This window comes from Physeter macrocephalus, chromosome 11, assembly GCF_002837175.3.
Source record: "Physeter macrocephalus isolate SW-GA chromosome 11, ASM283717v5, whole genome shotgun sequence".
In the NCBI taxonomy this organism is placed as follows: domain Eukaryota; kingdom Metazoa; phylum Chordata; class Mammalia; order Artiodactyla; family Physeteridae; genus Physeter; species Physeter macrocephalus.
In genome coordinates this window covers 123746140-123768648 of record NC_041224.1, presented here as the reverse complement: position 1 = coordinate 123768648, position 22509 = coordinate 123746140, and positions in this window count along the sequence as shown.

Below are 22509 nucleotides of genomic sequence, written 5' to 3'. Positions count from 1 at the left end.
CTCATGCTTTAAAGAGGAATAATATATTTGTTGAAAGGACAGTTTTGGAGCCAGGCTATCTGAGCCTAAATCCTGGGTCTACCTCTTATGAGCTATGTGGTCAAGAACAAATAAGACACTTTGTTCCTCAAATTCTCATATATAAAATGCAAATGCTCCAAGATCCTACCTCATAGGACTGTTGCAAGGATTAAGTATAAGGAACATACAAGAGTCCCTGGCATATGTTAAACAGTATGTAATACCAGCTGTAATTGTAAAGCAGTCAGATCTATTATTGATTGAAGATAGAAAAAAGAATAGGTAATTTTGGTTCATAGGAAAAATCAATAAGCTTTAAAATGTTTGTGTATTTGAGACCAAAAAGAACTGTTCAGAGCAATAGACACAATAATTAGCCTAATTAGCAATACTATAGGCTAGCTATTCTCTGAATAATGAAAAATAGGAAAAAAATAATCCAAATCTAGCAAATAGCAATTTAGATGTGAAACTCAGAGATGATTTAGAGCACAAGCTTAACTATAATATATTAAGGAAAGGACTTAATTTTAAATAGGTTTTGATGAGTTCATGAGAGAAAACATTTAATTACTGCCTAGAAAATTTTCTATGACTTAAATGTTAAATAGTACAGATGCTTGTCAAATTATCAAGATGGTGTAATTTAAATAAAATTGTTTTATCACCTCCAGTTTTGGAACAAAGAATATACAAGTTAGAGCAAGGATGTAGGAGAGACCCCAAATTTCTTACTTCACAAGCTTTGCTCATTCTTGACTTCAGCACACGTTAAACCCTGATCCTTCTCTCCTGGGTATTTTAATGGGTTTTCCTTATATGTTTGTTTGTCCATTTGTTTGTTTTTAAGGTGACATTTCCATACATTCTTTGTCCTGACAGACTCCTGCATGTAGCTTTTCACAAACTCAAGCCCTCGACTCTGTAGCAATAGCCCATTTCAGGCAGCCTCTCACCATCATGAGCATCAATGAAGTGTTTGAAATAAACTGCAGAATGAAAAAAAAAAAAGGTGAAACGTAAGCATGATTTAGAGAAGAAAACACATACAGAAAAAATTCAACAAGGATCAAATGTACATATGATTACTATTTTTGAAGGAAGAAAAAAAAGAGACAAAATATATTTACTATCCGTTAGGGAAAAATCATATATATATATATATACATAAAGAAACAACTTAATCTGAAGCTGAAGACATACTGTGAAAAAAATAGAAACAGTTGAAAAGACTAAATTTAATCTCGATGAAATTACTAAATTCAAGGAAAGAAAGAATCTTAAAATTTATCCAGAAATAATACAGATAATTCTCCAAAGAAATAAAGCTTACTTCAAACTTCTCCACAAGGAGAGATTCCAGTGGATATTAGAACAAGATCTAAGAAATGTTACAGGAAAGCTTATGAAACTTTTAATGTTTACTCAGTCAAGGTGGTATTCAGTGGCAAGTTAAAAAAGAGAGTTCCAAAATGAGAAAAAGAAGAAATAATTGAAACCTTCCTGAAAATCTGCTTGGACCTTTAATTCTTTCCTACTCACAAATGGAGAAGGAGTAGTATATTAAAAAGGAGAAATAGGTAAGCATGAGCGGTATCAAGAAAGTCTTCCTTTAATTTCTTTCCATCTTTGAGTTTTCCCTTTCTCCTTCTCCTTCCCGCTTTCCCTCCCCTCCTTCTTTTCCTTGGCTGTCTCTTCCTCCTCTTCCTCCTCCTCCTCCTTCTTCTTTTCCTCCTGCTTCTCCTCCTTCTCTTCACAAGTTGCTAATTGTGCCTTTAAGAGTGATTCAGGGTGAGTTTATAAAATATGACACTTGAGGGAAGTGGTGAAGGGAAAGCTCCTGAGGGAGTAGAAGCTGACTAGGAACACCAAAGCACTGATGATAGAACCGGACGGAAATAGAGCAAAGAGCTAAAATTCCACGAAACTGCACAGTGGGCTGTGGAAGTTCCTCTCCTCTGCTGCATCCCTGGAGGCTGAGCCTCCTGCAGGTCTCCCAGACTCTATTTCTTGCTGCTTTGGTTGGATTAGTCAGGTGGAAGTGAAACGGAGCAGGACCCTATGGTTCCTGTCCCCCATGTCCTCTGCCTGCCTTTTGTCTGTGGAAAAACTTTAGCCAAAGAATAAGTTTAATCAGAGAAGTGAGAAAATGCAGAAACAAAGGAAAACAGTCAAAGGAAACAAAATAATAATAGTTTAGTCAGTAAGCATAGTCAAGGGTCTTTAGTTCCTTCTCAAGGGCTATAGATAATCTTCTGAGCCCTATCCTGGGAGCTGTCTTATAGATACTGAAACCTCCACCAGGTGGAAGAAGTTAACTACATGATGACCAGACTGTAGCCATGACATAAGCTGCCACAATTCCGAGAATTGGCCTCAAGGAAATGGAAACAAACCCACCCTGGAACTAAAGACTAACTGTACTTAAAGCAATCAAGAGGATGCTGATCAGACCACCACATGACAAATTTCCGGATGACTGTCCGAGCTGACTGCGCTATTTCTGTATGTAGCCCCCTCCCTCCGTCTATAAAAGCTCTTGCCCTCTGATTGTCAGGGAGCAGGGGGAAGGGCAGTCGGCCTTTGGACAGGAGTCTGCCCTCCCCTCAGTTGCCGGCATCCAAAATAAAGCAAACTTTCCTTTCGACCAACCTTGCCTCTTTACTGGCTTTTGAGCGGCGAGCAGCCGGACCCCACTTTCGGTTACAGAAGCACTGGCAGAGGTCAGAAGATGGAGCTACCAATTGTGATGTTTCTTTCCCACTCCCTGCTTCAATGCCTCTCCTCTGCATCTTAATTGCATTCCAGAAGACCACAGCTCCAGGCTGACACCCCACATCTCCCCACCTAGACTGCAGCTCTCACTTAGCATTAGTGACACTTTCTTCCCTAGTCACTTCTCTGTGAGAATGAGACCTTCCTGCTGTTGCTGGTCTCCAGGTACATTATCATCCCTTGTTTGTTCTTTAATCCTGGCTTCTAAGTAGCCCATGCATTACAGTCTTTTAATTTGAATCAATGGAGTTAGATTATGTTTCTTGCCAGGACCTTGACTAACATACTTTTTGTAGTGACTAGAGACATTTCTTAATAAAATTAATAAATTTCAATATTAACTGACCACATTGAAGACCTAGCTGAATGCTGTTCTTAAATCTATAGTGATTTCATATTACACACATGATTTCAGAGTGGTTAGTATCATTAATATAAAATGCAAATGTTCCAAACTGGAAATCCATAGGGAAATTAGCTAACTTCTACTCAAGAGCTCAAATAGTTCTATTTTATTTTTACTAAAATAAATATACAGTACTATTGTCTGGTATTCTGGAATCAGGAGATCCAAATGCAACAAGATATCAGTGACATACTATTTAATGAATGATTAGAAGCTAGGAAGAAATTTCACTTGAATGACAAAAATAATTTTTATCAGATTATTCAAATTTCATGCTCATAAAGTATTATCCCCATTGGGGAACACTCAGGTCCAATTTTAAGGTGAATGCAATATCTCTCTTTGGATCCCTTTCCATCAATAACACCATGTAGAATAAATCATTTTAAAAAACACTTGAAGGGCAGACCAGAAAAGCCACAAAAGTGCCAGGGAGTGCATCAGACTTGCTGATACAGCAAATCAGGAAGTGCTTAAAAGGAGCTAACACCCCTGTTGCTATAGTGGTGGAATTTATGGGATGTTTGGTGTGTAATTTCTGCAGGACCATTGCAGAAAAACTGATAACTCTTTCTCCACTGCTGACTGACGCCTGAAGTCCCTGCCCTGGTATCAACAGAAGGAATTCCCATTCTCAAACTCTCCACTTGTATTATTTTGTTCCCCTCATTCCTCTCCAACCAGAGGAATAAAGCTAGACAAAAGAGGTCTATAAATTATACCTGATTTTGATGCATCTATTTGGAACTATACCGTTTGCAGTTCTGATTTTTATTTCTTTCTCCATTTTATGAAAGAATCAGTATGTTCTTTGTTCATAATTTTTATAATTTTGTCTGATTTTAGGTGAAATCAAATAAAAAATGTGCAGTAAGCTTTTTACATTGTCAAAATGGATCCAGAGTTTTATATTTCCTCAGAAATGGCCCTGGGAGTTTCAAATAATATTGAAATGTTTAATGTTAGAAAATAAGGTATGATTTGTGTTAAATTTTTTTAAACATTGGCATTTCACTATCCCTAGGATTCCAGATTCATTGGAATTAACTTTAAACTTAATTTATAATTATTTTTTAAACAAACCATTCAGTGGTATTGAAGGAAAAATAGTTTGGATAACGGTCAATCATTTCAATACATGTAACTCACATATGAAAAATATTGTTTATATCTTATGTCAAAGTTCATCTGCAGTTATACCAACATACAATTTATCCCAGAATATAAATTTCATTAAATTATTGCTAAACATTTTCTACATGTAATATTATATGTGTAGTGTTGTGTAACTCTAATGAGAAGTGACTTAAGCTCAGGAAATTGCATCTTAGCATTCATCTTGATTGTTGTCTCACCATAGCTTGCTTTATTTTGTAATTATCCCTTAACTGAAATGAATACATGATGAAAATATCAGGGAATTACTAAATACCCAAAGGTATGCTTTTTTTAAAAGAAATTACAGTATGAAAACATCTAAATTAATTTCAAGGCAGTTTTAGTTATTCCTGTAAACTTTCTCCTTTTTGATGAGACATGCTTTGGGCAATATTACAAAGAAGATGTGAGGGAAAATTTACCATAAATAGTCTTATAAATACCTTCCTAGAAATCATAATACTTTAGTGTAGAGAGCTGTGAATTGATTGTAGAGAGAACCAGTACAGTATATAGGCATATAGATTTGGTATTAATTATATTATTTCTAAACTAGTGATGATTTAAAATTGGGTATTTATTAGTGGAAGGATAGGTTAGAATAATATTAATAGTATTCGCTCAAAGCACAGACTTTATTTGGCTGTTATTGTGATTTAAATATTCAGAAGGTAATTTCAATCTATATGAAATATAGATTATATGGATATTTCTATTACAGAATGATACTCATTTTCCATTTTTAGCTCTAATACATGACAGCTTGTACTAAAATAATAGCTCTGTAATGACTTGCCATATTTTTGGAAATGTTATATATACAATTGTCTGTTATTTAAGTCTCTAGAAATGGTAATTTTGATTATTTAAATTATGTGAAAATCACTTCAGAAATACCAGTTTTAGCACAATCATCAGCATCACTGAAAATAATTGATATCTTCTTTTTAAACCAAGGTAGAAAAATAAACTCATACCACTTCAATAAAACAAAACCTGTAGGAAAGTAGGGTTTTTAAAACATTCAATTTTCTATATTCGTTTCATCTAATTTTCTGTCTACTTAAATACATTCCATCTTTGTTATGCTCAGAACACTAACCTATAAAAATAACATATATTGAGCCTCATGAATTGATTCTTGAAATCTGCTTGCAAAATCCCTTCAGAAACACAGAGATATACAGCATTATGTCTTTTGCATATGGTATTTTTAAATATATTATATGAATATGAGGACAGACGGCTGATTTTTATATGACAGATTACTTGAATTTTGGAGGAATTAACTCCATTTTGCCCCCTTGGAAACTGTTTTTTAATTAACTTTTATAATTTCTTTACCCAGAATACTGTCCTCAAAAGGAAGAGATACCCACTCTTGTAAATGAGTATAACATCTGTAAAAAATTAATAACAGGAACCTCAATTAAATAGAGTCAGGGGTTAAGAAGGGGGCGTTCTCAAGTGGTATGATGGTAGCTAAGCCCAACAGGAAGAAGAAAGACTCCCTCTTCTTTCCTGGCAAGATCTCAGCCAATGAGAGACTGTCACAACACAGCCAACAAAAAGCCAGAGACTCTTTGTTTACTATAGTCCTTCCAACTTCCTTTTCCCCTCAAAAAAGAGTTCTCCTCTCCATTTTTGCTGGGGACTTGCATGTAGCTCACCATAATTGTCGACCCCATATTGGAATTCTTTGCTGATATCAAATAACCTATTTCTGCTAGAGAACTAGCTGCTGGTCTCTTTGTTTTAGGTCAGCATTTTGGTGCCTCATACAGGAAATCCAGAGAAGACCCTTCACGATTCTGAGACTGGTGAACAAACAGATGAGGAACCCATTGAGCCCAGTTTTGCTCATTGCTTTTCTTGCCAACCCTGGGGTTTGAGGGTAAGTCTCTCACCTTGACCCCAGCTTCCCTCCCTCTTTGCAATTTTAAAACCCTCCATGTTTTAATCAGGATCTATTTTAAGGATTCGTCCTTTCTGGGTAAGACCTTTTTCTGTATGTGAGTACTCTTTTGACATTTCAGCCTGATTTTGAAATTAGGCTGTTTCAACTGCAACTGGCTAGTCTTTGGCCCATTCATTTTGGAGCAGGGGCTGTTTTATTGGAACTGTGCCAAGCACCTTTAGACCTGGCTTCTCCAGGATCAGACTGTTCACTTAGAACTGGCTGGTATTAGGCCTGTAGTTTATTTGACTGTTCAAGCTATTTGAGCTATTTAGGTTGTTTGAAAATTATTCTCTTCCTCTAGAGAAAAACCTCTGAGAAATAGGATCCCAGCTATCTAAATGTTTTAAGGGCACCCGCCCCACCCCGCCAGAAACCCTGGCAAATTTTATGTTTGAAAACCACTGTCTGTCCTCATGAACATTTCTAACTAAATGGACCAAACTAACCAAAGGCAATTTAGAATATCAATGGACATTATGGGGAAATTTTGAAATCCCCAAACTTACTTTTCTTAAACAGAATCAAACAACCATAGTTCTAAAATTTCCAAAACTGAATGGAATTCTTATTTTTGAAGCAGAATCCAGCCTCTGTACCCCGACACTGAATTAAATCTCAGAGACAGAGTTTTGGGTAAAGTAGAAAAGTTTTATTGCTTTGCTAGGCAAAGGGGGCCACAGTGGGCTAGTGCCCTCAAGACCGTGTGTTTATCCCCTCACAACCTGGAGGGGATAGTGAGAACTTTTATAGTAATGATTCAAAGAGGGCGTGATCAGCTTGAGGACATTCTTCTGATTGGTTGGTGGTGAGGTAAGTGAGAGTCAGCATCATCAACCTTCTGGTTTCAACCGGTCTGGGGTCTACGTACATGCTTGTGGGCAGCATACCATCATTAATCTTTAAAGGAAGGCTTTTGTGACCTGGAGCCCCGCAGTGTCCTGTTATGCTCGTTATCATTTTGATTGGTATTTTGAGCTTCCCAAATGTTATCAGAGTCTAAAATTGTGTCACTGTAAAATAAGATTTTAAGATTAACTGATGCAAAAAAAATTAAAGATCAAAAGGCTTCCAAAGCCTAATGGTCTTCTTCCTTGGCTTCTTTGTCTCACACTCTGTCTCAGGCACCTCTTGTTTCTCACCTTCAGCTCCTCATTTTTAGGCCGCACTTTCCTGTTTCCCTTTTATACTGCATATGCCTCCTCTGTACCTTCAGTTCCCCCATAAGAATTCTCTACCTGAAGTTTCCTTTTTCTCTGAAACTCTCCCCACTCTATTATCCTCTGAAATGATCAGAACCCCTTTAAAATTAAGCCATCTAAGAATCCAACCGCTAAACCCTTAATTTCTTATATTCCCTGGACTAAATAGTCAAAGATTTTCCCATAGTAACCAAAGCTTCTCACAGATTTGCTGAGGAATTCAATACAGTCATTCAAATCTACCAACCGGTTTCTCTGACTTATATCAGCTAGTTCATATGCTTGTCGGTAAAGGCCAGGCCCAGCATTGAATGAAAAATGCTAATTGGGGCAATCCTGAAAAGTTTCAAGAATAGAAACTGGGAGATCAGCCCATTAACTTATTATATGATTGGACTCTGGCAGTCATTAGGTGACTTCATTGGGCCATTCCTAGGGCTGTTCCAAAGCCCGTTGACTGGAACAAAATTCAGACTTGCACATAAAAATCTGATGAATGGTTTATGACCATTGCAATTGACTTCAGATTATTTTTAAAGAAAATTCTGGTCTTCTGATGTTGATTCCACCCAGGTAGCTTTGAAATCTGTGTTTATTAATAGGCTGAAACAGGACTTTTCTATTTAAAAACCAGGATGGAATGGGAAACTATGTTCACTCCATATTTAGTTAATCTAGCAAACCAGCTTTCTCATACTGTAAATGAGTCACCTTCAGGGAAGACCACCAAAATTCTTAATCTTCAAGTACAGCAATCGAAGGCCCCTAAATGAAACCAAAACCCTCATTGTTTCTGCTATTATTGCAAGAAGCCAGGACATGGAAAGACTGTTATACATTTAAGTGTTTCAGCTGCCCTCAGCCCTCTAGCCAGTCTTTCTAATGCCCTTCCAATTATCAATGACAGGCCTCTGAGAAGCCACAGGCGATCTTCCCAATTCTCCATCTTAATCGGTTTAGAGAAACATTTCTCCAGATTGAGGATAAATCTCTTCCAGTCCTAATTGACATCAAAGCCACACTCTTGGTGCTCTACCCCGTTATTGTAAAACAGCTCTACCCCGTTATTATAAAACAATCCCTATCCTGGCATACAAAAACATTTCAAGTAGTAAGGATGTCTAATGAACCTCAAGGGGTTCCTGTCTCTGAACGTGTTCCCTTCTGTTGAGGCCCTCTGGGTGATACACATCCTTTTCTCCTTAATTCTTCTGCCTCCATCCATTTATTAGGCAGAATCTTAAAGAAGTATCATGAAAAATAGAGAAATAATTATAGAACTTTACAGTAGTTATCAAAGCAGCCAACCAGGTTAATTAAATGACCTTTTGACATCTTTTATTTGCTTCTTCTCTGGTAGTGTTAGAGCTGATTCTGGAAACACTGATCATTTTTCCCTACTGACAGTTACCACAGGCCTTGTGTGCAAAATCTCCAACTGACATTGGTAAAATTCACAGAGCACCTCCCATCAAGATTCAAACAGATCCTTCAAAACTTCTGCCTAGAATTAATCGATATCTTATAAGTAAAGAAGCCTTTCAAGGCATAAAGCCAGTAACAGAAGATTATAAGGGTGAAGGCTTCATTATCCCTTGTACCTTTCCTTAATACTTGTATTTTACTGATGAGAAAGCCAAGGGTGGAGTTTTGTCCAGGACCTCCGAGAAATAAACAACATTGTTATCCTTCTACACCCTCTTGTTCCTAATCTTCATGCATTACTAACATTCCCCACTGGAAGCAAATTCCTTACTGTAATGGATTTATGCAGTGCATTCCTGAGTATCCCAGTTGATGAAGCTAGCCAGTAGGTTTTGCTTTCACTTGTGAAAAAAAACAATTCACCTGTACAGTAATGCCTCAGGTTTTTACTGAGAGGTCTTATTTCATACAAATCCTGAAGACTGATCTGGATGACATAAAGTTCCCTAGAGCTCTACCTTCTTACAATATGTGAATGATTTGCTCCTTTGTGCTCCTCCTCTAGCCTCTTCACAAGACAGCATCTACGTGATAAAGCTCGAAAGCTTTAATCTGGAGCGTTTAAGAGTATATGAGGTTGCCAAAAAAAACAAACAAAAAAAACCTTGCAGTTCATCTTCAATGTTTAGGGCATCTGATATCAGAACAAGGGCTATGTTAGATCCAGACAGGCTTCATGGTGTTCTAAGTTTTCCAAAATCTAAAACTAAGTGCCAACTGTGAGGTTTTCTAGGGATTGTTGATTATTGCAGAAATTGGATTCCAAATTTCTCTCTATGGTCAAACCTCTATGTTTTATTAAAGAACAACAATGCTGACCCAATTTTATAGGTGGACCTAAACAGCATAGCATTTGAAGCCTAAAAAGATCTACGTGAGGAAATGTAAAAAAATAATAAACATAATTCTCAATTAAATAGAGTCAGGAGACCATAAATGACAGCTCTCAAGTCATATGATAATAGCAGAGCCCAGCAGGAGGAAAAAAGACTCCCTCTTCTTTCCTGGCAAGAGCTAATGAGAGACTGTCATGACTCAGCCAATGAAAAACTCACAGACTCTTTGTTTACCAAAAGCCCTTTTAACTTTATTTTCCCTCTATAACAGAGGTATCCTTCCCATTTTTTGCTGGGGACTTGCACATGGTTTGCCATGGTTTAAGGCTCTGAATTGAAATCTTTGCTGATCCCAAATGAAACCATTTTTGCTGGAGAAATAACTGGCAGTCTATCTGTTTTAGGTCACACATCTCATACACTCTTTGGTTCTTAAAGTATGAAGTAGATGGAGAACAGCAACACCAACATCATTTCGGACTTTAAAAATGAAAATTTTCAGGTCCTTTGCCAGGCAACTAAATTACAATTTCTAGTGATGGGACCCAGAAATCTGTGTTTTAACAACATCTCGGGGTGACTTTGAGAAGCTCTCTCAAGAGTTTCAACTCATTAGTACTGCCAACAGTTACTAGTTTCTTCACTCACTCTTAAAACTTCTCTTTCCCAAAGGAAAACTAGATCTTTTGGTTGCTTCCTTAAAAGGAATGATTCAGCAATTGTGATTATTGTCATGTCAACTGTGTATATAAAGGGCCTTGACACAGAATTTTTCAGTTTATCTCAGTCTTAACAATAATACTTACTCTGAGGATAACAGCGTCAACCAAAAAAATAAAAAATTTAACTTAATTTCCTACCTTACATATTAACTCATATGACAGCTAAAATATAATGTTAAGTATAATTCAAACTTTTATTACACTTTATAAAGGAACTTATGTTTTATATATCTAGTTAGCACTTCCACAGCAGTTGACCTATATACACATACCATATTTAATATATCAATACATGTCCTCTGAAATTCCACTGTCAGGAAATAATTATGCAAAATTAATAGACAATATAGTTATGTTCACAACTTAATCAAAATTGAATTTTACTAGTTATTAAAGAAAAAATCTTATAGATGAAATGATAAAATTTGAAATAAATACTGTTCATAAGGGATCATCAAACTAATTCATAGATAATCTAGCTTAGGAAATTTATTCTGGATGAAAAAATAACATGAAGTATTTACAGATTTATAAAAGAGATGTAAATGACATTTATATTACAGTCATCAAGTTGAATATAATTTTCAGAGCTTCAGGTTCCAAAATTTATGAAGAAACCTGGATATTTTATTCAGACTTTTTAAAATTAAAATATATACAAAAGCTTACAGACTTTATCAGACTTGTTTGGTGGCATCTATACTTCACAGACATCAAGTTAATCCCACACACTTGAGTGATAAGACTGTCTAGATTTATGATAAGTCACAAAAACATAGAGTTGAAATCACGATTAACAGAATGAGATATTATAGTAACATTGATCAGTTATATATGTGCTTTAAAAAAGCATTGCTTTCTACTTCTATGGTCTTCCTTCTGACATTAAAGCAAGAAAATTTGAATAAAGTGTGGGTCTTTGTTAATAATAATAATATATAGATATTGGTTTAATAATTGTAACAAATGTACCATACTAAAGTAAGATATTAATAATATGGAAAGCTAAGTGTGGGGTGTATAGGAATTCTTTTGACTATCTATTCAGTTGGTTTATTTCTTCTTTTTTTTTAATATTTTATTTATTTATTTATTTATTTTTGGCTGCGTTGGGTCTTCGTTCCTGCGCGTGGGCTTTCTCTAGTTGTAGCGAGCTGGAGCTACTCTTCGCTGCGGTGCGCAGGCTTCTCATTGTAGTGGCTTCTCTTGTTGCGGAGCATGAGATCTATACACTTGGACTTCAGTTGTTGTGGCTCTTTGGCCCAGTAGTTGTGGCTCGCAGGCTCTAGAGCACAGGCTCAGTAGTTGTGGCACATGGGCTTAGTTGCTCCTCGGAATGTGGGATCTTCCCAGACCAAGGCTCAAACCAGTGTCCCGTGCATTAGCAGGTGGATTCTTAACCATTGCACTGCCAGGGAAGTCCCTGTTAAGTTTTTTATAAACCTAAAACTGTCCTAAAACAAAAATTTAAAGTGGAGCTGCATTATGATATATTATATTTGGTATGAAATACTAAAGTTAAATACTAAGTTCTGACTATAAACACAAGTGTCTCTTCCTCTTTACAAAATATTTACTTTGGGAACTATAAAGCAGTTCTTTTTACATACTTCCACTATGGTCATTTTACAGATGTGTTACTGCAGTGCAGTTATTTGATGAGACATTCTATTAAAAACCAAGTTTAAGATATTCTAATATATAATTTTATTTTATTGAGCTATTTTGATTTTTTTTCTGTTTTTAAATCTTATTATAGAGAATAAAAAGTCAAGAACAGAGGAGGAGCTAAAGAATCACAAATTATTGTATTATATGCCAACACACCAAGCAAATAATACATTCTAATAGTTTGTGATCCACTATTGTATCTGCATTATTTTTGTTCACTGATAAATTAATGTTCATTTTATAGTTGATTCACAACTCCTAAAGTGATTCAGCCCTTAGGTGTACTACTTTTAGCGCCAATAAGCTGGTTTGGGAAGAGGAAAATTATTTTCATTTGAAAGGGAATAAAATATATTTGAAAACATAGATGTGCTAGGTAGATTTAAAGGACTAAAGGAGCATATATATGTGTTTGTATTTTAATTTATTGATTCCATAGTCTTGCTTTTGTTCAGTATGGCATGTCAAAAAACACATGAATTATACAGATAAATTCCTAAAATTTTATTTTGTTGTCAAAAACTTGAAATCAACACATTTCTAAAATTGCAGTTTCCCCATACATTTTCACTGTTTTTGTTTTCTCTCTGAAGGAAGTCTTATTTCATTGTTTCAGGTCTTTGAAATGCCGACCTGAAACTCCAACATAATGAAAAGAAGGTAATCATACAGGAAAAGTTTATAGCTGTTGGCACTGTGAATTGTTCCATTATAAACAGCCTGCAGATCTCTAATGTTAAATTTATCAATGTTTTCTTAAACTAGCATGACATTATTGAAAACTAGTCAGCTGCTAAGAAGTTGTAAAGGAAAGAAAAAGGATTAGGGGTCATGATACCTGAGTTTTATTCTAAATTTTGTAACCTTAATTAGTCGACCTGTCTGGATATGAGAAACCTTATATGTAAAATAAAGGGGCAGGATGAAGCAATCTCTAAATTAAAATAAAATATTTTTAACTTCAAAAGCATTGCATATAAGCATGCTAACATCGGGGACAAAAGACAGCCTATGAATTTCCAAAACAGATACAGACTTTTCATAATTTAGATCACATAATAAATAAAGGAAGTACAACCAGTGTTTAGTTCTGAGGGTCTGCCTTATGGCTTTAGAAGAACTTATCTAATTACAGACAAAATAGCAACTGTTACATAGATTTGAAAATATGCTGAGTCTGATCACCACTCATTCTAAGTAAAACAGATTTTAAATGAAAAATATCTCAAAGAAATAGTAAATGAAATGATTCTGAATGTCGTAGCCAGCTTCCAAGATGGTTCCCAGTGACTTTCACCTTATGGTACCCACCTCCTTATGCAGTCCTCTCTCACATTAAATAGGGCTGTGTAACCAATAGTTCATTACAGAAGTGATGGTGCGTAACTTCTGAGGCTAGATCATAAAAGACATTATGGCCTCTGCCTTGCTCTCTCTCATGGATCACCTACCCTGTGGGAAACCAGCAGCCACGTCTGATGACACTCAGGCAATTACTGTTGCCTCCTTGATTGCTTTATATCTGCAAAGTGGAATAACTGAAACCATTATCAGAGTAATGTAAGCCTAATTTATTTGAATTTTTCAAAATGAAAATTGTTGGCAATAAAAGCTTAATTTATTTTGATTTTTCACTCCTTTCACATTCTCTGCACCAACAATTAATCATTTAATAAATCTAGTATCTGTGGCTGCTATCTCTGTACATTCAATATTATCATCTTATTCTTAGTGCCTCAGCTAACACTATTCCTCACTAGGATTTGATCACTGTGGGCCAAAGGACATATTCCCTCTGGCTCATGATTGAATCCTGAACAATGAGCATATTATCAGGCATGTATACTTACATTTAATAAATATTCATTAAATAAATAGTGATTGGAAGGCAAAATCATAATGTTGTGATTAAATAGAAGAAAAATTTTAATAAATAAAAAAAAAACGCTCAGAATATTTTTTCCAGATGCTTCTGACCCCAGAGAAAGAAAAAAAAAAGAGTTTTCAGAATAAAATAGGGGATACTTTATGGACAGAGATACTTTATTTGAATATAAATCATTAGCTGCTGATATCTAAGCTTGTTGTTATAGCTCTACTACAAACAGGAAAAACAGTGACACCCAGGTTTTCTAACACCTGTGTATAACTCACAGTTGTCATTGCTCTATAGAAAAAGGTGGCCAGCTGGGGAAGAAAATTGGTAGTGTCTGTAACATATAAGGAAAGATTCAGTTAAGTTTATACCTTAGCTACTCACCTTAGTTCAAGGAGATTCCAAAGTATATAGACTAAATTTGCTGCTGTTTCTCCTAGTTGTTTCTTTTTCTTAACTTCCCCTCTTTTGGTGTTTCCAGATTCTTTATTGTTTCCTTATGTATAATTTAAAATGAAATAATATTTTGGTAATTTAACAAAATTCTTATATTCCTAATGAAATATTTAATCCAGTTTATTTATAACAATCTTATGTAAAGGTCTTTATATCTTTTATTTCACAAGGGTCTGTGTGAACACAATTATGACAATTTTAGATAGAAATGCTGGAGTATAGTACTAGCTATGAAAGTATAAGCCTATAATTTTCATTTTGTTGAGACAACCATGAAAATAATTTTGCATAAAATAAAATCCAGTAATATTGCTCACCCTCCCAGTAATATCAGAAAAATAAGTCCTTTTGTATAAAAGCACATATCCAAAAAAGTTATTGTAAAGGAAAAACCTACAGATTTTTCCTTCCTATGTATGGAATAACCCAGTTCTTCCCTACTATGTGTTTCCTGTGATCCTCCTTTAATACTCACATAAAATACTTCAATTTTGGTCTCCAAATGTGCGGGGGTTTTGCCCTACACCAGGGGTCCCCAACCCCCGGGCCACAGACCAGTACCAATCCATGACCTATTAGGAACTGGGCTGCACAGCAGGATGTGAGCGGCAGGTGAGCTAGCGAAGCTTCATCTGTATTTACAGCCACTCCTCATCTCTCGCATTACCACTTGAGCTCTACCTCCTGTCAGCATTATGGTAAGTTGTATAATTATTTCATTATATATTACAATGCAATAATAATAAAAAGAAAGTGCACAATAAATGTAATCATCCCCAAACCATCCCCCTCCACCCCCACCCCCATCCATGGAAAAATTGTCTCCCACGAAACTGGTCCCTGGTGCCAAAAAGGTTGGGGACCTCTGCCCTACACCAAGCAATTCTCTTCTATACCATCTGGGTGTCCTGCAGCTTAACTTAATCCTAACACTATTACTTGACTTAGTGTCAGATCCCACAGGTTTAAGGGCTTAGTCCTTAGTCCCCCCAACACCCCACACACATTTTGGACACCAATAGCAAGCCCAGGTTATCACTTGTGCTTCTGATTAGGCTATAGATCAGAGGTTCCAGTGACCCACTCCTTGTATTTGATTAATTTGCTAGAGTGGCTCACAAAACTCAGGGAAACACTTATGTTTACTAGTTTATTAAAGAATATGATAAAGGATACAGATGAACATCCAGACGGAAGAGATGTGTAGGGCAAGGTATGTGGGAAGGGCTACAGAGCTTTCATGCCCTCTAGAGTACACCACTCTCCCAGCACTTCAATGCATTCACCATCGTGGAAGCTCTCCAAACCCCATAATATTGGGATTTTATGAAGGCTTCCCCCCATAAGCATGATCATTTATCAACTCCATTTCCAGCCCCTCTCCCTGCCTCTGGAAGATGGGTGGTGGAGCTGAAAACTCCAAGCTTCTAACCTGGCTTGTTCTTTCTGATAACCGGCTTCCACCCAGGAGCCCAGCTAGAGTCACCTCATTAGTAAAATAGATGTTCCTAGTGCTCTTATCATTTAGGAATTTGCAAGGGTTTTAGGAACCTTGTGTTAGGGATGGGGTCAGACAAATACTAGAACAGTAGGTGCTCCTAGTATTCTTATCACTTAAGAAATTATTAGGGTTTTAGGGGCTCCATGCCAGGAAGCAGGGCAGAGATCAATATATATATTTTCTATTATCTCGCAGTTGTCTAAATAACATTTTAAATTTTAATATTTTTAAAAATACAGTGTGCACTTCTTGCCATGTTAAGTAAAATACTAATTCTAAAAAATGTAATTTTCAATGAATGATGATAGAGTAAATTCTTAAAACTTTATTTCTTATATTTTAATAAGATTTTGTAATAGATATCTTCTTGAGTGGGTATCCTGTATTATGCTGAGGTGTAATAACCCTGAAGGAGTATATATCAAAAAACTCAGACTTCTGGGGATTTTGTTTGTTTGACTTTTTTCTTATCTTGTGGTCAATTCTATTCTACACCTTCACTTATCCTTTAATGAGCCTGTTCTCACTGTTCCCATTTGTCTTCCCCTTTCTGAATACTGTGTATGATTTCTGCTGTTAGTCCCTACTGTCTACAAATGTTACCAAAGATAACAAGATAATCAAGTACTAAAAGAAAAATGTACTATGTGCCAATAAAGATTGTACAGCTGCATTATCTAGTTTCACTGGGTTTAAAGAGTTTACTCTTATTTCAGAGTCTAAACCTAGCCTAGAAAGTTATGGCTTTTCAACTCCTTAGAGCTAGATAAGTTAGGGATAACAAATCTGAAATAGCTCAACATGACTTCATCCACCCATTTAATAACATATGTGGAGAACATATTATGTGCCAGGTACCAGTAAGGCACTTGAATCCATGAAGAACCAAAACAGGAAAAGGACTTGTCTGAAGATAGAAAATAAACAATTTATTTGAAGAAATATACATGATATAAAGAGCATAAAGAGTTCAGAATGTGTGTGTATTCTGTTTTAAATATAGAAGTCAGGGAAGACCCAGATGTAGTGACATTTGGGTAGATACCTGAAGAAAGAAAAGGAGTGAAATATGTATTATGTGAAAGAAAAGTATTCAATATAGAGAGAATAATAACTGTAAAAATACTAAAGTGGCATTTTCTAAGAAAAGCAAGATGGCCAGAACATCTGGAGCAAAGAGGGCAAAGGAGATATGGAGTGGGGGACACAGTCAGCGAGGGATGGTGGGACCAGAAGAGGCCATGGCAAAGACTATGTTTGTACCATAAGCTGGAGAGGAAGCTTTTGGAGACTTTGAGGAAAAGAGTGACATAGTCTCCCTTGACACTGTGTTAAAAGATTCCTCTGACTACCAGGTTTCTAATAGACTTCAGAGAGCTAAAGCAGAAGCAGGGAGACCTTAGAAACCAAATGCAATAAAATAGGCAAAAAAAAAAAAAAAAAAAGGTGGTGTCTACATACATGCTTTAATAAAGGGCAACAGGATTTAGGTTTTGAACATGTCAAGTTTGAAGAGTACATTCAAATAGAGAAGAGTAAGCAATTAAATATATAGTTTTTCAGTTGAGGAGAGAGGTCCCAGGAGGAAATGTACCATTTTAAGATGCAAAAAAATACAGCCTAAGTGTAGGCTTGAAAGTATTATCTAGTAGAGAGGTAAAAATTCATGATGTAGGACCAAAACAATTAATGTAGTTGAAAAAATTACTGAGGCCTTAGAGTAGGAGAGAGGGGATGAGATCTAGTGAGTGAGGGGAAAAGTTAGGTTTAGATCAAAGCAAAGATGTTAGATCTCTAATAAAAGGAAAAATGTGAGAACATATGGGCACAGAAGCAAGTAGCAGGGTGCTTGTAGTGGTGGAAATATATGCAAGTTACCTTTGATTGTATCTAATATTCACAGTGATATTAGAAGCCAGCTCTTCATCCATAACTGGTGATGGAGAAAGGATTGTTCCAGGTTTGAAGATAAAGGAGAAATTTCTATGTGGGAGAATAAATTGCAAAAGATATAAGCTTTTTAAGAAACTCAGAGAAGTAACTTGACGTTAACTGTACAGAATTCTTAGAATGAGAGAGGAAAAAAATGCTCATCTTCTATTTTTACTCTCCTAACAGAAAAAAAACTGCATTACTGTCTCAGTGAAGTATGCTATTGCAGTTTTATTGACTAGCTTGAGTACTTCAGAGGATATATATTCCCGTATAGAAGGTCCACACAGATTTACTTACTTACAGCTTATGATATAATAAATTCCTTCGCTCAAGGATCATTAGGACTTTTGAAAGTTTTAGGACCTTGACGGATAAAATCTAGGCCATAGAAACAAAAGGCTTCTTCCAGGAGATAAGGACAGTTTTGAAAATAAAAAGTGTATATTTTCTTTTGCAGCAAAGGTAAAAAAATGTGTGGTTCAAAAATTTCCTGTAACCTACAAAATGTTTATGAAGTAAGCATTATTTTGTTGATAATATAATGTGTTATCCCATTCACAAGTCAATAATTTTTATGGGAGGATTTAAGCTACAGGTCCTTAACTATGATTTTTAACTATTTCATATGGGCTCTTGTAGTATATACAGAAGAGAGCAGGCAAAGTTTCCTTGGTTAATTTTGGCCCTTCTGCAGACCAACTTTTGTTGAGTTCCTGCACTCTCATATCCTTAAAGAAATTAAAGTTCTTGAACATTTAACATGGTAGTCTATAAAGTTATGATTGTAAACAATTGATTTTGCTTCAACTTTACACAGATTTATCTCTTGTACAAAGTGAAACATATTTACATTGTGATAGTAGTTCCACTGAAGTGCAAACTTGGAGTGAAATTTATATTGATGAAGTAATATCCCTTTATCAAAATATTGCAGCAGAAATCTTAGTAGGGAACTTAAAATTAATAGCTATATAATGGTTTAAGATTATCAGCAGATTTCAATCTTCTCTGTCATCAATCATTGAATATCAAGATAGTTTAATAAGGGAGACGATGAACAATGTCTTTGATCTGGAATCTAAATTCTCCACAAGTACATATAACAGTAATCAAGTGGTGTCCCTCTGATAATTAATTTTACTTTTCTGTGACATTGGCTGATAATAGGACAAAATATTTTCTCTCATTTATATCTACTTTTGTGGTTTATATGTCCTTTACATATAAAGTCAACATTAATAATATATGAAATATATTACTTAAATTTTATTGAGTAGTAGCAAAATTCAGTTATGATTCGTGTGTATTCTGCTATCACATTTTCTTTCTAATCAAAGGCATCCATTTGCAAAATGACTGATGACGTTTATCAGTACAATTCATTACAGTGAAACAGTGAAGCTAACTGTTCTCAAGAGTGAATTAACCTTTGACCTTGGCCTGATTAACAGTTATTAACCAACTTTGTCAAATAATTGCATATTACCTAGCTCTCTAAACCATTGCTAAACTTCTCAAATCATTATATTTCAAAATCAGTTTTACTGAATCTTCTTCCAACAATAAAACAAACCCTTAATTGTAATTTTCTGAATTTGCTCCTCCTACTTGATTTTTGCATAACTAAGCTTTGAATTTCTTGACTCTTGTGTTATTGTTTTATTATGAATTTTATTAAAAAGAAATTTAGAAAATGGAAATAAATTGTAATGTAGCTTTTACTGACTCTGTAATATTCAGATTTAAAATACCACATTGTGCTTTATTTCTTGTGTGTGTGTGTGTGTGTGTTAAAATCATTTTATTGATCCTATACAGCTATCCCATAAAATTTATGTTTTTTAATTTGATTTTTTTATTGAAGTATAGTTGATTTACAGTGTTGTGCTAATTTCTGCTGTACAGCAAAGTGACTCAGTTATACACATATAGACATTCTTTTTTAATATTCTTTTCCATTATGGTTTATCCCAGGAGACTGGATATAGTTCCCTGTGCTATACATGTTGTTTATCCATTCTAAATGTAATAGTTTGCATCTACCAACCCCAAACTCCCAGTCTATCCCTCTCCCTCCTCTCCACCCCCTTGGCAACCACCAGTCTGTTGCCTGTGAGTCTGTTTTTGTTTTGTAGATAGGTTCATTTGTGCCATATTTTAGATTCCATATATAAGTGATATATGGTATTTATCTTTCTCTTTCTGGCCTACTTCACTTAGTACGATAATCTCTAGTTGCATCTATATTGCTGCAAATGGCATTATTTCATTCTTTTTTAGGGCTGAGTAGTATTCCATTGTATATACATACCACATCTTCTTTATCCATTCATCTGTTGATGGACATTTAGGTTGTTTCCACATCTTGGCTACTGTGAATAGTGCTGCTATGAACATAGGGGTGCATGTATATTTTTGAATTATAGTTTTGTCCAGGTATATACCCAGGAGTGGAATTGCTGTATCACATGGTAACTCTATTTTTAGTTTTCTGAGGAACCTCCATACTGTTTTCCCGTTTTGTGCTCTCTTTCTGCTTCTGTTCTGAGGTGTTTGAATAGCTGATACATATATATGAATGATTCATACATATTCATATACGCATGTATGTGTGTGTCCACATGCATGTGTGAGTAAAGCTCTGTCCAAAATAAATACCTGAATTCTGGAAAAAAATCAGAATAATTTAGGGTAAATAGAATTTGATGGAGTTCTGTAGTTGCCTCAGTCATATTCAGGTTAGGAAGCAAAGTAGCATGGTAGAATAGTACTGTATGATTTCAAATTGTAGATCAAATTGTGAGACTCACTGGATGCATGACTTCAGACATGTTAACTTACATCTCTGAGCTCAGCTTGCTCAGGTATAATGCAAGATTTTAAGTATAATAATATAGTTGCTATGACCCACATGTACTGGGCAGTTGATTTTCCCACACTGTTCCTCTAAACCTAAAGCACTGAAATACAGATTTTCTGCATCCCAGAAGTCTACTTTTTCATCCTCTGACAACATGTTTTGTCATGCTTGCCCTGTAGGAAGATAGAAAAATAGGGACAGTCAGGGTCCCCCAGAGAATGCATAAACAGATCATATCAAACCAGGTGCCCTGGCTCCAGTATGCTTCTCTAGGGACAGCAGGAGGGATTGAAAACCCAAAAGCTTTCTTCTCTTGCTACGCCTGTGAAGCTTACTTTTTAACCCACACTGTGTGATATATCCTGAGACCTGTTGTCCTGAGACCTGTTGCATGAAATATGGTAACTCAGAAAGGAACCACTCTGAATGCTAAGTACCCAACACAGTGCCTAGGACACCGTATGTGCTTTCTCACTGACATCTCCTCTCTACCTTTTGAATAAATGCAGAGCTTACAGTATATAATTTAAAGCTGTTTGTTTTGTTTTTGCAGAAAATACACAAAATAAGTTTCTATTAATTTGAGACATGCAAGCTGCCTTGTTTTCTTCTAAAAATAGAAACATTTTCTATTGGTAATAAAAGACAAATGAATTTTTTTTTACATAAAGAAAGTAAAGTAAACATCTAGAACTTGACAATATCACTGTCCCATACATGTTTAGGCTCTGTTGCTAGAAGACAGTTGAAATCATAAAGTATAGCACTATTTTCAGCAAACGTAAGAGGGAAGGACTGCTAGTTGCTTATCCCATTTCTCTTTCCCTATTCTGCCCTGGTACAGAGCCCTGATTTCATTGCAGGTGACAATGTGCTCAGCTAAAATACTACCTTTTTTAGCTTTCTTTGAAGATAATGGTGACCTCTGAGATGAAAGATCTAAGTGAAAGTCATTGAATGGGGCTCCCAGGAGAATTCTCTTTCTATACGTCCTTTCTTCTTCCTCTTTTTACTACTGTCTAGAAAGTGTTCTTGATGTCTAAGCTTCACCAGTCATCTTTTGAACTCAAACACAGAGGCAATGTTAAGTAAGGAGCAGCATTTAAAATAAAAGGAATTTCTATGCAATCCCTGGATTACCCACCTCTAGCTTTCTTTCAGCTGAAAAATAAAATCCTAAATTATTTGAACTACTATAATAAGGTCTCAATTAATAGGAGTTTAACACAATTTCTAGCTGATATTCCATATATACATTTATGCATAAAAAATATATTCTCTTTTTTTCCCCATGAGTTTAGATATATATACAAATGGAATTATATTGTAAACCACTTTTGTTGTTTGCTTACTCCATACTGATATATTGAGATTCATTTAGTTCCTTAATTTCTACCACTTTGTGAGATTCTTTTGAACATATAAACAACAATTTATCTATCTGCTTTGTTGTTGATGAAGATTTGGGTTGTGTCCAGATTTATTTTTATTAGAAATGATGTTTCTAGGAGTAATCTTGCATATATCTACCAGATCATTTATAAAATATTTTTTATAGTATATACTATTTTTGGAATTCTTAGATCATTATATACATGCATTTCAAATTACATTTAGTAAAGAAAAATTGTTTTTAAATACTTTATTT